Source organism: Dendrobates tinctorius, unplaced genomic scaffold (genome assembly GCF_039654945.1).
Source record: "Dendrobates tinctorius isolate UK_male_01 unplaced genomic scaffold, ASM3965494v1 ptg000171l, whole genome shotgun sequence".
Lineage (NCBI taxonomy): Eukaryota > Metazoa > Chordata > Amphibia > Anura > Dendrobatidae > Dendrobates > Dendrobates tinctorius.
Genome location: NW_027361838.1, coordinates 14,209,892 through 14,228,817, shown reverse-complemented (window position 1 = coordinate 14,228,817; position 18,926 = coordinate 14,209,892). Strand labels below are relative to the sequence as shown.

The 18,926-nt window shown below is 40.9% G+C and overlaps 1 protein-coding gene across 5 annotated transcripts in view; it reads left to right on the top strand.

Annotated features, from left to right (window-relative positions):
* DLGAP1 (DLG associated protein 1) overlaps positions 1 to 18,926 on the top strand; it is a 966,059-nt gene that overhangs the window by 291,810 nt on the left and 655,323 nt on the right. For all 5 annotated transcript variants that reach the window (XM_073550898.1, XM_073550896.1, XM_073550899.1 and 2 more), the window contains one exon: positions 4,107 to 4,183. The gene's annotated coding sequence lies outside the window, so the exon portion shown is untranslated. The remainder of the gene's footprint in view (positions 1 to 4,106; positions 4,184 to 18,926) is intronic.

The following is an 18,926-nucleotide window of genomic DNA, read 5'->3' as shown; positions in this document are numbered from 1 at the left end:
GCACTCCTCCCATCAAAGTTTCTATTCTCTCAATATATTGCAATCATCATATTGTATAGCACTGCGTACTTACAATTGCTCATTTTGCCTTTCTACCCAGCTAATTCTTCTCTTTGTTCCCTAAATAAACAAGAAGTCTTCTCACTGCAGAAATCATTCCTTTCTTCAACTCCTGATGCAGCTGCTCCATCCTTCCCCTGCCAGGGATATTTGCAGTGACTTATGACTCATACAGAGAAAACTGACCTTCTGTTTCTACATAGAGCTTAGAAGGATTCAGCTAGTCAGTTTTAATGTGATCTCATAGACCTAATTGAAAAGAGAATTAGCTAGGTAGAAAGGCAAAATGAGCAATTGTAAGTACACACTGCTGGAACTCATATTAATTTTAAAACTACAATATATTGCAGCAATTTCTCATTAGTTACCACCATTCTAATACATTTTTACATGCATATCAGGTTGAAAAATTTCCAAACAGCTCTGTGTAGATGTTTACCAGTAAGCAACACTGGGAAATCTCAGTTCTGAAGTGTGCAGATTTGTGAATGCAATTCTGGATGAAAATACAGACTGGAATTTATGATCGGTTACAACAGACCTAATGTAACATCTTCCCAAGGTCATATGTGTTCACAGGAAGACTACAGAGTTCATGTGTATGAAAAGTAAAAAAAAAATGTAGTGCAGCTTTTGCTTTTATTATAGTGGTTACATCAATAAAACAATATCGTGCTGGGATGTCTGTCTCTGTTCTCCTTTACTGAGATACATATGATTTCACGAGGGACATAAGATTTCAGATTTGCTGATAGACGGGATGTATCCATCAATAAATAAAGTGGCATCAAAAACCACCAAGAGCAATTAAAAGGTGACTGTGTGGGAGTAATCTCATAATACACCACAAATGGCCATTTAAATACACAGGGGAAAATGTTAAAGTACATGAGATAATGATATACATTTATGCAAAGGTCCCAAGGGACTAAAATTGATCATTCAGCCCTTTGTGGCAAAGCTATATATTTGAGGATTGTGCAGATAAGAGTTTGTAGCATATCTCTAATTATTAAAGTGCCACAATAGTTTTATTTTAGGCTGCAGAAAGAATTATTGATGCAACTCTTGTCTATTACCGTAGTCTGCGGTTACAGGCTAAAAGCATTGTGACGTAGGCATAAAGAGCATTGTATATAACTGTGTACTAACAACATCTAAAATAAACTTAAACAGGCTGGTAATATTCATGTATGTTTGATCTATTAAATAGCATATACATTTATATATATAAAGATACATGTAAAATGATCACGAGAAGACTATCAGGACTCTTTTTGATAATATTCATAAATTTATAAAGGAGTGGAGAAACCTTTGACACCCCCCCTGAAGGTTATATACTGATATAATGCATTGCCACTCTTGAATTTTGTTTTTATCTGGTTTTTGGCCTGCAGCAGTTGGTTAGCTGAAGATAGGGTTAAGTATTGGGGTCAGGCCATTGTGGAAGGAGTTACGTGGGGCAAAGGAACTCAGTTCCTGTTGTTAGGCAGATAGGCAATAGTGTTGAAAGGAGAATGACCGATGGTGGTAATGTTTGCAGACCTGCAAAAAAAAGGGTTGTGTGTGTGAATAAGGGAGACAACCCTACTTGGATAGCACATTCTGAAGTAGCCAACGATTTAGGCTACTTTCACATTTGCGTCGGTACGGGCCCGTCGCAATGCGTCGAGCCAACGTACCGACGCACGTTGTGAAAGATTTGCACAATGGGGGCAGCGGATGCAGTTTTTCAACACATCCGCTACCCCATTGTAATGTCCAGGGAGGAGGGGGTGGAGTTTCGGCCGCGCAGGCGCGGTCGAAAATGGCGGACACGACGCACAAAAAAAGTTACATGTAACTTTTATTGTGCGTCGCGGCCGCCAAAACACGATGCATCCGTCGCACAATGGATGCAACGTGTGGCCATACATCACAATGCGTCGCTAATGCAAGTCTATGGAGAAAAAAACGCATCCTGCGGGCAACTTTGCAGGATGTGTTTTTTCTCAAAAGCGGCGCATTGCGACGTACGTCACACGACACTAGTGTGAAAGTAGCCTAAGTGGCAGAAGAATTCCTTATTTCAGGCAAATGGGGCCTACAGCAAACAATATCTATACTAGATAAAGAGTGGAAGTGTTGCCAGATCTGAGGGTCATAGAAGCAGAAGATGGCCAGTCTGTGACACATGTTCTCCTATGGGGAACTGGATATGTAGTGGCACACCAAGGAGCACGAGGCCTTCATCAAATGGACTTTGAGAATAGTAGTGAGGAGTCGTAGTGATGTACCCCAGCCAGTGAGGTCCTCACATGAAGGGAAGATGGAAATTCCTATAGTGGTTGCTGATCTAATGTAATAGAAGTAATGAACCGCCACATGTAACCATGAAGTTCCTGCCTCTGGATTATGCACAAGATGTATTCTTAAAGTGCTGTGCCTGCTATCTGATGTATATACTTCTTATCAGTTTGTCCCTTAAAGAAAAGTATATTTTTGTTCTCTGCTTTCCTGCATTCATTTCTACTTCATTGGGTCATGTGCTGTCATGTCAAGTGGCAGCCTGCAGTATTTAGAGGCTGATCGCTAAGGTAAAAGCACACAAACACAGCCAGGATGCCATTTTCCTGCAGCGTGGCTGGGCACAAATGCAAACTTCAGCCACAGCCACCCTATTATATATCAAAAGTTCATTAGTTAATTTTGAATGGATTGTTCCTTTAAAAAGTTGTCCTCTTTGGATGTAAAATCAACAAAAGAATGGTCAGAATAACATAAAAAGTAAAACCCCTCTAACCAGTCCTCTGTCACTCCCTTCAGACATTTCTGAGGTTGCCCACTGATCTCTAGTTCCAGGTTCATCTCGATAACCTGAAAATGGCTGCATAGCCAATTACCGGCTACAGTGGTGGTTGTATTGACGGTATATGTTCACATGTCTGTGTATCAGGATATCAACTCTACCACAGAAAGTAGAGACCGGCAGGGGATTAGGCAGCATTGAGACAAAATTGTTGTGGTATTGGAAGTAAGTATCATTATTTCTTGGCGGGTTTAAGCCGGTCTTCTGACCAGTTTTATACCTGTTGTACCAAAATGTTTTGTACTTGTTTAATATGAATATTAGAAGATATAATTCTGAAGGACTCATTTTCCAATACTGGAAGTGGCTGCTATTTCCTCCATAACTTCCCAGATGGGCTCGAATCTTAGAAAGACCTCCAGGTAGTGTACAAGTAGGTGATCTCTTTTCTGTGAAGGTTCCCGTGAATACAAATGAAAGTAATACTTTCTAAAACTATTTTTATAGATGAAGTTATTTTAACCACAGCATTATGCAGTGTAGTTTCCCAGGCTGTTATTTTTCTACTGTGCATTTAGAAACAGATGGTATGAGTTAGATTTAAATATTAAAGCAATGTGTGAAGGGAGAAAATATAAATTCATGTTCTACCTGAATTTTTATAAAAATATCTACTTGCTTAAAATTCACTTGGCAGTATAATACAATTTTTGTTCTCACTACTTTACTTTGGATCTGCAGCATTCCAGTGTCTGAACGGATGTGCTGCAGAATTGAAAATTCACAGAATGGTATGAATTCACTGAAGATTGAAGCTACCACGTGTGGATTAGATCTGGATCAAATCTTTATTGAACTGCAATTTGGTTTGGATTTTGCACCAAACATCCTTGAAAAATCAAAAAATCCTTGATAAAATTACCCTAAAGTCCCCTATTACATTGTATAAAACTCGTCCAAACTCACTGATTTCCACTGAATTGACAAACCAGATTATATTGGGCACATAAGGATTGAGCGGTGGGAAGTCAATCATCTGATCCTTTTGCTTGGCGGAGAAATAGGCGGCTGTTAGATGCCTTTAGTAGAGGCTTTCTTATAGACAACACAGGAAACCTTGACTGTGTTTGTGTGTTACTTGACATGATATTGTGTTATGTGGCATAAAACAGCTAATATCCTCTGTCTCCGCGTTTTGTAGGAGCTTCTATTAAAAGATCAATTTATTAACACATATTTTTTTCTATTTTTACAGTACAGTGTAACATCACTGATCCTACCAGCGCATTTCCCTTCACATTTGCACAATAACAATGAAAATCTGACAAAAAGGTACGTGTATTGTACATTCCTTACACATTTATAAGATCTATTTTGTTTTAAATACATATTTATGCAATACAGACATCATTGAACTATTCTCACAATGAGCTTTTCATGATTTTGTGACGCTGCAGAATTTCTTCACCATTCCTGTACCTATTATTTAAATTGGGCTATTTTTGGATTTTCATTGCGTTTTTTTAACGTGTTTTTATTGCTTTTTTGATTCTGCAAGTTTTGTCTCTTGATGGTGGGTCATGCTTTAAATAACTTTTTTTATGTTTCATCAGCAGAAATGCGCTAAAAATGCATGTGCATTATTTTCTTGCGGAATTTCCGTATCTATGGGGAAATTCTGCACAGAAAACTCAGTGTGAGATTGACGTGCTGCAGATTTGAAACACGCACCACAGATGAGTTGATGTTGCGTTAAAAAGAAGCACAGTGGCTATGAGATTTCTATAAATCCCATTCATTTTGCTGGAACTGTAAGACGCTGCGTTTTTGACTCGCACAGTATGAAAAATGCACCAAAAGCTCATCGTGGGAACGTAGCCTTATAGTGTTCATTGGCTTCCTAAATGCAAAATTAAGCAACTTTCTAAACAGTCTTCATTAAAAATTCTTTTCAATTTTCATGATGTGTAGTCTGTGAAATATCTTCACATTGCTGGCTGGCTTGTTGCTTCTGCCATACATCTGACAGCACACGTTTCCTCTGGCTGCTGTGGACCAGGGCAAAAATTCTCTTAGGCTATGTACACACGCTGCGGATTCTGCTGAGGTTCCGCAGCATTTTTGGCCCTGCGGATCCACAGCAGTTCTGCAGACATGGTACAGTACCATGTTATCCTATGTGTTTTCAAAACCGCTGTGCTCACACTGCGTTTTATTACGCGCGGTTTTGCTGCGGTTTACAAATCGCAGCATGTCAATTCTTTCTGCAGATTCCGCAGCGGTTTGGCACCTGTTCCATTGTCCAGGTGTCAAACCGCAGTGGAAAACCCTAGGTAAATCCGCAGGAAAACCGCAGGTCACTTTACTTGCGGTTTTACCTGGGGATCCGCACGGAAAAACCCGCAGGTGAATCTGCAGCATGTACACATAGCCTTAGTGTTAGAAATAATGAGACTGAGAGGAAGGAGGTTGTACAAGGCAGAACTGAATGTAGATGGGTGAAAGTATCCAAGTCTTCAGGAAAGGCAGGTTACACAGACTGAAGAAATTGGGAGTAAAGCGGACACAAGACAATCTGGAAAGAAGAGAAAGTGAATCACATACACCTCAGCACCAGTATTTGTCAGTATATCAGAAATTAGATGCTTTGTGTAGTACAGAAGAAGAAATCAATACAGAAATTAAAGGGGTTGTCCAGTCGAAATCGATAAGTCTGCAGTCACACTACGCACTGCTGGGATTTGCTGGTTACAGACCCAGTAATGGTTGGTATGCATGAATTATACATACCAATGTCCAGTGGGCGCGGTCTCGCTCTCCATACACTTGTATGGAGCAAAGCCATGCCCTCTAGTCAGTCATGCCCACTGGTCAGCTGCATCACTGGTCAAGGTGCGACCTCAGCACAATACAAGTGTATGGAGTGAGGCCACGACCACTGGCCAGGGGAATGTATAACTCATACCTTCATTGGCTAACCATTGGCTATTATATTATATGTATGGCTATTACTATTTATACGTAATCTAGTGTAATAAACTTATTGGATTTTATTATTCTTGTGGTGGTTTCATGTACTCCATTTCTTTTGGTGTTTTTCACTGGCTATTATATGTAGATGACCCTAAATACATGCAGATGCCCAGACTTCTATGTAACCTTATACACTCATAATGATTCGAATGGAAACAGTGGATCCAGGAATGATTTTTGTGTTGAATTCCATTCTATCATGTGGCAAATGTTCTGAAGCCTAACCAATGACCTTACTTCAAAGTGTTTTCCACTTTTAGAAAAGTAGACCCCAACTAATCAGGAGTAAAAAAAAGCCAAATACAGATAGTACTCTCCCTACCATAGTCCAGCGCCTGCTCCCTGCCGCTGTTCGTCTCTATGTGTTTTGGCTGCAGCGGTGACATCATGACTACAGTGTGCATCATTGCTGGAGCCAATCACTGAGCTCAATGGCTCTGTTGTTGTTAGCAGCATGAACCGCTGAAATCAGTGATTGTCTGCAGTGGTGGTGCGTGCTGCAGTCATGTCGTCACTGCTGCACAGGGTGGGTTTTAGGCAAAGTGGGGCCCTAGGCAAAAGTTTAAAATGGGGCCCCAAATGTTAACTTTGCTCATCACACAGAAGCATTTCTGGTGTATTTACGTGCGCTATATTCAGGCCGCTAAACGAGTGTGACCGACAATATTGAAGTCGTTCGACGCTTGTTTCCCGGCCTCTTTACACCAACTGAGAAAGAATGATGGGAACAGAACAATCACTATTAGATCAATCTGTCCCCATACAGTATCATGTTATCAGCAGCACATCTACAGTTTACATCGGGGATGTGCTGCTGAGAACAATGATTTTTATTCCAGCATAAACAATCCAATCACTTGATGAATATGCAGCATTTTGCTTGTTTAGTATAATACACCACATAGTCCTCCATACTATGCTGCTGGACAGCCTGAATACATGTGGGAATTCCCTAAGAAACGGCCATTCCTTACATGTATTCAGCCTGTCCAGCATCAATACAAGTTTTATTAGAAAAATACTTTTAAAATGCATAACACCAATAGGGGAAAAGGGGAATAGAAAAGCACGCTTGCATAGTGCGGTTACACATATAGCGATGCATTCATCCAGGCACAGGATACACTTGTAACAATATGTATATAAATCTTAAATATCAGTTTCTGCTCACAAATTTTTATACACAAGTAATCTACAATAGATAATTAAACTATCATTGTAACTAATATGCAAAGCCACAACTAATTTCACTAACACAGGATGTCATCCACAATTACAAGTTACTGCAGCATATGCATAGACAGTGAACACACCACCTAACTACCAACCTACCACCATAGTGCCTACCATAATAACAAAGGACAGTGCCCAATGGGATGTTATATTTACCGGTGGATGGTTGCCAGAGGTAGGAGGCTGTACCAATGCCCAGACAAGCACGTCCACCCAGACGCGCGTTTTGGATCTTCCTTTTTCAAGGGGCCGACGCGCGTTTTGGATCTTCCTTTTTCAAGGGGCCCTTTTCCCTTGTTGGTGTTATGCATTTTAAAAGTATTCTTCTAATAGAATTTTTATTGATTATTTGATAATCTGGCCTTTTGATCATCATTTTCTGCTTTGATTCTATTCAATGGCTGAAGGAAAATGCTTTCAGTGTGTCCAGTGTGTGTGCCTGGATCACTACAGGAAAGTGTTGCATGGACTTGTGTGAAGCTGAACAGTGTGTGTTCTGCCAGCCATGAGCGATAGGAACCCTGCTCACAGAAGGACTGTGTCTGTTCTGCCACCATTATGTTTTCCTGTTTTGCCCAGAGGGCTGTATTTTCTTTACCTCACCTTGGTTTATGCTGCCTACAATAAACCAAAGGAAGTTATTAAAGCCGCAGTGTACCAGTGTCTACCTCTGTGTGCAGCCGAGTGAGCCAATCTACCACAATATATTTTAGCACAAATTATTATTCAGACTGGAATACCCCTTTAAGGCTATGCATGTGCTGCTTTCTATAAAATAGTTTTTTACACTCTCAGTGTATTGATTCTATTAATGATTTTGCTTGATCTAATAGAAATTAATATTTGAAAGTTGAAACCATACCACACGTCAAAGTCGCTGCACCCTCTTCCTCAGTGTATACAGCTATTAAGAAAAGATACAGAAGCAGTAATAGAATTCTAAAGCACGAGAATCTGGGTCATTTTGTGTAATTGGAAGGTATTCAGAAATCTAAAGTGGTTTATAAATATACATTAAGTTTTGCAGAGAATTTAATAAACAAATTTTTTCATGAAATATGACATAAATGCTCCACTTGCACACAAAGATCATATATTGCTGCTAACAGCGGGTCCTACATAGTCTATGCCAAAATGTTTTACTGCACAAAATGAATTTCCCAAAAAAAACAAAAAAACACATAAGGGCACACAATATATTTAAATAAGCTGGAATTATTAGCTTTCAAATAATTCTTTTCTTCTCACAGTGCTTCCACCTACTCAGCTTCCATCCATTCTGTAAAGGAACTATATTTGGCCATAAGAATTTTCACCTGCTGGTGAAGATACCTCATAGGGTTCACAGACAAAGCCAGCTGAAAGTTTACTTTGCATTTTCGAAGGCTACTATTTACAAGCCAGTGCAATCACATAGGTAGCATTCATATGCTAGTGGCACGCACAGAACATGATGTGCTTATATTTCAATATGTTTAAATTGAATGCACTCATGGATTTTAATTTGAAGCTTTCGTTTTTTTATTTCACTACTTTGTACAAAGCTACAAAACATACAACATAATCAGCAGAGACAGGCAGGAAAAAGCTGATAAAATATCAAGACCCAACCATTAGAGATGGGCGGACTCCTGGATTTTCGGTCCGGCGAGTTCGGCTGAACAGTTACAAAAAGTTCGGGTTCGGGTACCAGAACAGAACCCGAATCTGGACCCATTCACTTGAATGGGGGGGCCTGAACATCCAGTGTTTGCCATGCTGTCATCACAGCGTGGCAAACACCGCTTCTGATCGGCAGTGAAATCATCCCCGCCGGTCAGAGAACCGCAGTTCCCACGCTGTCAAAAGACAGCGAGAGCGTTCAGCTGTGATCGGAGGTATAAAGTTTACCTCTGGTCACTGGTGTCAGCTGATGGGACTACTGCTCCCATCATCCGACACTTACAGCTGCTAATAACAGCGAGAGCAAGAGCGGCGGATGGGAGTATTCATCAGATGCTTCTGTACTGTAAATAAATAAGTTAAGAAAAAATGGCATGGTCCCCCTGTATTTTTGTTAACCAGCCAGGCATAATTCACAGATGGGGGCTGCAACCCTCAGCTATCAGCTTCAACAAGGCTGGTTATCAAGAATAGAGGTGTCCTCACGCTTTTTTAAATTATTTAAATAAATAATTTTAAAAAATGGTGTGGGGTCTCCCCCATTTTTAACAACCAGCCTTGCTAAAGCAGACAGCTGGGGGCTGGTATTCTCAGGCTGGTAAGGGGCCATGGATATTGACCCCCCCACAGCCTAAAAATAGCAGCCCACAGTTGCCCAGAAAAGGAGCATCTATTGGATGTGCCAATTCTCACACTTTGCACAGCTCATCCAACTTTCCCTCTAGCGGTGGCAAGTGGGGTTAATATTTGCGGGGTTGATGTCACCTTTGTATTGTCAGGTGACATTAAGCCCATGGCTTAATAATGGAGAGGCATCTGTAAGACACATATCCATTACTAATCCTTTAGTTGTATGGTAAATAAAGACCCAGCCAGAATATATCCTTTATTAGAAATAAAACAGAACAGTTTTCCATTTTTATTTAAAAATAACAAGCACAGTTATAGTTACCTAACGCCTATTCCACTAAAGCCCTTGATCTCCTGTAATAAAACAAGAATAAAAAAACAACAATATACCATACCTGTCTGTCGTTCTGTCCCAAGCCATAATCCATGTCTCATTCACCAGTGGTTCTCAGCCTGGACAGTCGCATCTTGGCACCATCCAGGTTGAAAATTGTTTATCCCCCAGACATGGATTACAGCATGGGACAGAACAACAGATAGGTATAGTATATTGTTTTTTTTTATTTTTGGTTTATTACAGGAGAACGGGGGCTTCGGTGGAATTAGGTGTTAGGTGAGTATTAGTAATGAGCGAGTGTGCTCATTGCTTGGTTTTCCCCGAGCTTGCTTGGGTGTCCTCAGAGTATTTTGGCGGGCTCAGAGATTTAGTTTCTATCGATGTAGCTGCATGATTTGTGGCTGCTGGACAGGCTGAATACATGTGGGGAATGCCTGTTTGTTAGGGAATTCCCATGTGTATTCAGGATGCCCAGCAGCAGTAAATCATGCAGCTGAGGCGATGAAAACTAAATCTCCGAGCATGCCAAAATACTCGGAGGACACCCAAGCATGCTCGGGAAAACCCGCGCAACGAGTATACTCGCTCATCACTAGTGAGTATTACTGTGCCTATTTTTAAATTAAAATGTGTTTTGTTTTATTTCTAATAAAGGACTTTAGTCTGGCTGTGTCTTTATTTACAATACAACTATAGGTTTAGTAATGGATAGGTGTCTCACAATTATATTGTGATTGGGTTAATGTGGCAACTTCATACTTTCCTGGAGGCACTGTCTCGTCTTCATACTGTCTGTGAGGAGACCTGGGGAAGGAAATTCACCATGGGGTATCATGCAGTATGGCATTTTTAGGGCAATATACTCTATAAGTGTCATGAAAGTGTGAGAACACTTAAGAGTCTTCAGTATTGCCCTAAATACTGTGTACCTGCCATAATGCGTTTCCCTCTTCCTGGTTCTAAAAGTTGGAAGTATGACCCCACCTACTTCAACTAATTTTTGTGGGGGCAGGTTGTGTAGAGAGACCCATTTGGGACTTTTGCTATGTGCACCACATGCAAACAATATTTATTTATGAGAGGTCTTTTTGATAATGTGCTTCAAAAATAATTTCCAGTGTGCTGTCCAATATTCCTATTTTCTCTTTGAGTTTGTGACTGTTGACATGCAGAATTTTAATTTAAATGGCCAGTCTCATAACAGAAAACACCTTTAATCTGAGCGCTAAAAGGAGTCTTGTCATTATGTGTGTAGCTCCTGAGACGAGCGAGTTTTATCATGGAAAAATCCACCTTCTATTTACAGTAGTAGTTCGTAGTGTTATCTAAATGTATGGTCATCCATGTAATTTATGGATGTTTTGAGTCCACCAACGTGAGTTCCACTAATTGTCAGCTGGTCATCACTCTTTTATAGCCACAAAATATGACATTAATATCTCTTGATTCTTACTCTACTAAGTGGGGTGGTTGCCAAGCAAAACTGAATGAGGAGGTTTAACTGTATTTGTACAGCTCATTATTCAAGTCTATTGAAGTTTTGGAAATAGTCAAGCAAGCTCCATACCTTACTTTTGTGTTACAAATGTCTATGGTTGGACCAGCCCTTTAAGTACTGATTAACTATAAAAGTTATCTAAGTCAAATAAAGGTTACATTAATAATGCATTACAATTAATAACAGGTGCACATACAAAAAAATGTTAACGGAAAAAATGTTATTTACTGAATAGATGCTTATTAATATAATGGTACAATTTAAAGAGCCTAACAAATGTTTGTCAGCTAAGAATTACATGATATGTGTTAAACTAATTTGTCCACTGCTAGTAATATAGTTACCTGGTACCAGATATTAGCTATACTGAGACTTACTACTGAGATAATAATATACAGTATGCCAGTGATTGCCAGTTCGCGTGTCCTGAGTAAGACAATCAGTGCCCTAAGATACCTGTGCAGCGGGGCAGCAGCAGTGAAGATGCGTGCTATACCAACAGGACCTGAAGCACGTGACTGCTGGGGGTGTGGCCTAAACTCCAGAGAGCTAGGAGCTGCAGGAAAACTCCTAGAAGGGTAACTATGGGACAAAGTTACCAAGGGGCATAGACAGGGACGCAAAAAGATCAGGCCGGGCTCAAAGCACGACAGTACCAAAGGATTAGACAGAATGGATAGTCAGGACTTAGCAAGAGATCAGTAAACCAGGACGGGCAATAGACAGTACAGAAATGGCAGGCAAGCGCACAACAGGGACAGACCAGGTCAAAAGCCAAGATATCAAACACAGAAGCATGCACATTGCACAAGGCACAAATCCACAGGGGTCACTTAAACTAATGTAAGCCAAGGGCAAAAGTATAGCTGCAGAGAACCCTGGTAAACAGAGTGAGTATAAATACCCCTCCCAGATCCAGAAAGAGGCCACATACACGTAACCCTGTGAGTGCAGGGCAAGAACCCTGTCCAAACCATGACACTTACATTATACTAACCCTGCATTTCCCATCAAGGGGATATTTTTTATAGGACAAGAGACCACAAGAAAGAATTATTTAAAATAGAAGTCGCATTAGGCTTTTTACATTATACAAGTTGGACAGCTCCAATGGGAGGTTTTATGATTTAACAGAGTAACTCCATCCATGTCTGACTGAAGGTCTAATAGAGTGGAAAGTAAATGCTCTCTGCCATGCTAACAATGTCCACAGAGCGGAACTTAAAGTCACTGGAAAAGAACTAGTTTGCATAGAGTGAATTAAAGAAATTAGATCAAGAAAAACAATAAGCTACTCATATTTTTTAAATTTTGTAGTTGTATATTGCTCATTTATATGTAAAAAAAAGCTGCTAAATGTTTCTTAAAGGTTATAAATTTGCCAAGAAACTTTTTGAATCACAGCGTCAAACTTTCATCCAAGGTTGCATTTGGTAGTTGTTATCTAGATCATTTTTATACTACATTCACATATAGGCTTGGACTGGTCCACAAGCGAACCGGAGAATCCTCAGGCAGGCCCCTGTGCAGGAGTGTGCCACTACCCTATTATATGAGCAGTACATGTCACAATATACTTCAATCACTATGTACAGACAAAGGCAGCATCTAAATCATTTAACAATCTACGCAGTGATGATTTTGTCACATTTGCATATAGCTGAAAAACGGTGCTCTGAAGTTTGTTGCTGGTGGATCCTTGGCATCCCAGTCTGACACTGTTCGCACACATAGGCCAATGGCTGCGGAAAACACATCAGTTCTATGCCTCTTGTCTTTTCTCAGTTTTCATACACAATTGTTTAATTTCTCAAGAAAAACAGCAGTGTCCCTGCTAAATTAAATGATTATGCAAGAGAGCAGTGAAAAAAAATGCAGTGGCAAAAGGCTACATTGATTTTCAATATAGTGAGAACATCTATTGATGATTGCATTTCAGGGTACTAAACAATTTCAGCTTGTCCTCGTCCTAGTGTGTATAACAAAAAAGAGAATGTTACATAAATCAGTTGCTTAATACTCCATTTGGACATATGGGATGTACAATCATACACAAAGATGGGAATTCATTAAGCCTTTAATGCCAAATTTTGGTGTATTAAATGCAAAAGGGTTTGCACAAATTGTGGAAAAATGAAGCAACTTGTGCACGTTTTAGGATGTCACCAATTGCTTTCTTAAATTCAGTATAATTTCTCCAGTCACATCAAATTTTTGGAGTAGATATGGTTCACTGTGAATCGCAATATTGCAAAACCTCAGATCGCCCTGAAAACTCTGACTCCTAGGTCTGTATCCAACCCCTTTCAAGCTCTTTAACAGAAACTCATACTTAGTAATGTCAAAGTGACCTCATTTTATAAATGTATGTTGTCCCGTTAGCAGCTTGTTTAATGACAAAGTGCACCAACAGACTTTTCAAGTTTTTTTAATTAAAAAATGGTCCAAAAATTATCCCTCTTTCATTTGTGATTAGGTAGACCATTCTACTGATTCAAACTGAGGGCACTCAAGGTTCTAGAAAATCAGCTTGCCCAGAATGTGTCAATTCAGATCTCTAACTCAATTTTAAAGTAGAATAGTACACACACATAATTTCAGAGTAAGATAATAAAATTATAACTACATTTGCTATTATAGAGAGCCTAATATTAATGGACCCATGTCAACTGTAACATGGCCCAATTCCAGTGAGTTACAATTCTGGGTCAGGAGTAGTATTGGTCAATTTAAAGATTCTGCTATATGCCATAAGATGTTGTTTTGTGAAGTACCTTTTAACTAGCTATGTAATAGGAAGGAGTTGTTGTTTAAAGCTCTGAGCCTTTAAGAGTTATAATATTCATCCTCAAGTTTTAACCCCTTGAAGTCACAGCCAATTTTAGTTTCTGCATTTCAATTTTTATACTTCCTTTCTAAATGGCCATAACTTTTTTAGTTTTCATTTGACATACACATATGAGGGCTTGGCTGGACTTCACAGGAGAAATAACATGACAGCCATGAGGCTTTCAGCAAACTCACAAAGCAAACCATCTGTACCCAATGATCTCGTTGAGGTGGAGGTGAACAGCATCCATTTGAGCTGGATCACTGCACTTAAATGTCACTGCCAGTGATTGGCACTGGTATTTAAGAGGTTAATAGCAGTCATCAGAGGTAGAACTGATGACTGCTGTTAGAGGCAATGGTCAGCTATGTAATCTAGCTGGCATCTGCCCTGTATGGAGCCGACTCGGCTACTGAGGCAAAAGAGTGTAGTTCTCTCCTAGACTCTATGATGGTAATCATTGTTAAAGATCCTCAAGTAGATCATATACTAATGTTTTTTTTTACCAGTAAATATAAATCACTAAAACAAACAGTTAACAGACTTGTGGCTGTAATTTCAGAAATAATTTATGATGATCAGTCAGGATTTATGCCTATTAAATTGTCTACACTAAATTAACTCTTTCTGAATCTTCAGTATAGCGACCCTGGCACCAAGGTAGTTCTCTCCCTTAATGCTACCAAGGCCTTTGACTTCATCAAGTGGAATTTTCTGTGGGTGATTCTTGACAAAATGAGTTTTAGTTCCAAGTACTTGACATAAATTCAGCTTTTGTACTGTAATCTGTCTGCTAGAGGTCAAACAAACGGACAACTACCTGACCCATTGGTGTTGAGTAAGGGCACAAGACAGGGTTGGCCCTTGTCCCCATTCCTATTTACCATAGCCATAGGACATTGACATGCAAGAGAGTCTGTTCTGACATTATAGGATTTATGCGTAGCAAGAAGGAAGAATGAGTATCATTATATGCAGTCGACACTTATATTCATAAGGGAAATTCCTTCATCAATTGCTCCAATAGTGAATATGATTGAAGCTTCAAGTTGTTAGTCATGACTTCCCATTAACTGTGATAAATCATTTTTCATGCGATTAGGCCCTATTCCAGATTCATAACATTTAGATGACACATCATACAATTAGGGAATGCAAGTGTCTGGGAATAAAAGTTAAGATTTTGTTGTCCTCAACTTAATCTCACTCCTTGACAAAAATGAGAGCTCTTGTGTATGGAAGAGTCAGCCAAGATGGCTGTCAGTTGAGTGATTGACTGTTCGGCTGACAGCCATTTAATGTGTATAGCCAGCCAAACTGCAAAGAGATGAACATGAGGCAGGCCTAGCAATACCAAATGCATGTGTTTATTTTCTCACATCTCCGCTGCAACAGGTAAGAGATTGGGGACAGATTCAATGCCAGAGAATAGGGGGTCATTTGGTACAACAGGTAGTCCCAAGGAAGGTTCCTACATACTTCAAGGAAGCAGGAAGGAAGGTCTGTCTCTAGGATCAACATTGTCTTTGTTCTGTAAAGGATCGGATAGAAATAAAGAGTTAATGAGTTGTAGCATAATTTGTGGCATAATTCTTTACTTCAAAATTTAGGAAATTTGATTGAGAAGTAAAGGGAACATTATGACTCAAGTACAGGAAGAGCTTTACACAATTGCAGAAATGCAGAAAGACTTTGATCTGCCACATCGGCAATTTTATAAACAAATTATTGTCAAGCCCGTTCTAACTGTCTAACAGTGCATAACTATTATAATGGAGATGGGGAGAGTTCAGCTAGAGGGTAAATATCTAATATTTATAAATATCTGATATGCTCATACGTATCTGCTAGTGAGAAATGGGAAGCAGAGGTAGGTGATTTTACTGGATACCAATGAGAATCATTCTTAGGATCATCTCTCCATCTTTCTTTATCAGAGTCACAAAGGTTGTCACAATTATATTTGTTATGCAGAATATATAAGACCCCTAAATTCTAGCACAAAATTGGTTGCAGAGGAAATTGAAACTGCCCGAGGTGAAATCTCCCTTATGTTCATCTCATATGATATGGAAATGTATCACGCTGGGCTCCTACTGGAAAGGAGTCTTAGATTTAATAGATAAAATGTATAGTGTTGTACTATAACTAAAGCTAAAACTGTGTGTTTTGGGGATTATAGAAGACATATCTAATGAGGAACCGGTTGCTGTTGACATTTCTAGAATATTCTACAATACAAGGAAATTAATTGCCTCCTGATGAATACAACTTTCATCTCCCAATATTAACAAATTTCTAAATGTAATAAATTAAATTATTTAATTGGAAAATGGAATATACAGGTGCTTCTCACAAACTTAGAATATCATCAAAAAGTTAATGTATTTCAGTTCTTCAATACAATAAGTGAAACTCATTACAAACAAAGTGATGTATTCCAAGTGTTTATTTCTGTTATTGTTGATGATTACGGCTTATAACCAATGAAAACCCAAAAGTCATTATCTCAGTAAATTAGAATAATTAACAAAAAACACATGTAAAGGCTTCCTAAGCCTTTAAAAAGGTCCCTGTCAATGAATGACTGACCAGTGCCACACGACCCACCGATTGGTCGGTCACCAAACAGCAAATAAACAAGGGAACACCGGGGACACAATTACAATGGTGCGATAGGGAACGGGGAAATGGACACCTCCTGCACTCACCTGAGGATGTGCCCTGCTCTTACTAGTATCCCTATACAGGTTCTTTCAACCTGTCGCTGAGCAAGATACCTTAGCCCTCACGTGCCCTGCATGTATCCCTAAGTAGGGAATTGGCAAGTGAAGACACTGGTCCCACCACTGCACTAATATGACACCAAGGGTAGATATGACAAACAGGGTAAAGACAAACAACACTTAGCTTTCTGCTGTAAAGCACCGCACAGCAGGATCACGGCACCAGATACACCATAAACAGCTGAGATACCACCGCTCCCAGCAAGCTTCTTCTCTCCCAGTGGTTGCTGCAGAATGACCTCTAACACCGACCTTCAGCTGATGCAACAGGTGACCTTTTAAAGGATGGTGGGAGTGGTCACCATCTGCGTCAGCAAACTATGCAGTGATGTAATTACACCAGCGGCCACCGGGGGGGAACAGACATTAACCTCCGATGGCCTGAAAGGAAAAAAGTTTATATGTGAGAATGCAGATCTGCCACAGATCCAAAAATGGATCGTGACAGTACCTCTCCCTCCACCGAACCTCACCAGAAAACAACCTACAATGAGGATGCCTCAATCCACCAGAGTTCACATCGGCAGTCACCTGACTCTCAGGTTTATGGCAAATGTGGACTGATGGAAGTGACAACTTATGCTCTGGAGGCACCACAAATCTCCAGAGCGCCGACCTGGGGAATGAGTTGTGTACAGTCATTACTGGCGGTAGATCCAGCTGGTAAGTCCCCGGGCTGAGAATGGCCGACACCTGATATGGCCCGATCACCCGAGAACTCCAGGCCCCAGCAGTACACTTCCACCGGATCTTTTTGGTGGACACCCATACGTACTCATTCACACACAGGTCCAGACCTGAATGTTTATTGCCACGCACACATTTGCCACAAGATGGTGAATGCTTTACAGAACTGACAACAGAGGCGTCCCTCTGTGTTGTCACACTCACACCCCCCACAAAGCTCAGAAGGAACCAACACCCTCCTCTGACCCCTCCTCCTAAGAGGACTCCGACACTCAGGGTTAGCTTGTGGTGAGGGTTGAGACTTGCCCCTACTCCCTGGCAGCACCTCTGCTGCCCCCACTGGAGAAAAAGGGGACAGTTGTAGAATGACGGCAGAGACAGTAGCCCCTGGGCAGCAGCCCTCACACGACTGATCCCAGCTGACTATTTCCCTGGACTGCCAATCTATGACCGGGTTGTGTCTTTTCAACTAAGGGAGGCCTAAAACAATAGGTGATGGCATTCCCCCCAAGATGTAGTACGACAGGAACTCTTCATGATGCGTCCCTATATGCAGATATATATTATGCACAACTTGGGTCAACCTCCTCTGACTAAGTGGGACAGAGTCAATGGCCTGGACGCTTATGGGTTCGGCTAGCGTCCTACACCTCAGGCCATGGGTCTGGACAAAGTGAGCATCCACCAGATTGACACCTGCTCCACTGTCCACAAGCACCGGTATACTCTCAGTTACCCCGCCAACCACCACTTCAGCAGACAAGGTACACTGAGGAGATAAAATGGAGGAAAGATACACTCCCTTGTTGCCTCCCTCCACACGACCAGGGGGCGCGGCTTCTTAGATGGTGCAGATATTTTGGCGCGAGCTGGGCAGACACCGATGAAATAACCAGTGTGCCCACAGTAAAAACATGCCCCCACACCACGACGAACTGCAGGCAACACCATTTGGGAACCAACTCCTCCCACCTGCATGGGTTTGTCCATCAGCACCGGTGTGTCCTCCTCCTTACACCACTGGGGGCACATTTGGTGTATGCCTCTCCCTGAGGCATCTGTCTACCCAGATGGCAAGGGACATGGCGGCCTCCAATGAGCTGGGGGCGGCGCACTGCACCAGAGTATCCTGCAACCTTGGAGACAGACCCTGCACAAAATGACTCCTAAGGGCAGGGTCATTCCACTGTGTGTCAGAGGGCCACCTCCTGAACTCTGAGTACTCCTAAGCCAGCTGGCGCCCCCTGCTTGATTTTACAGATTCGGGATTCCGCCAGGGAGACACCATCTGGATCCCCATACACCAGCGACAATGCCGCAAAAAACTTGTCTACCGACCGTAAAGATGGAGAACCGGTTGTTAGGGAGAAGGCCCAGGA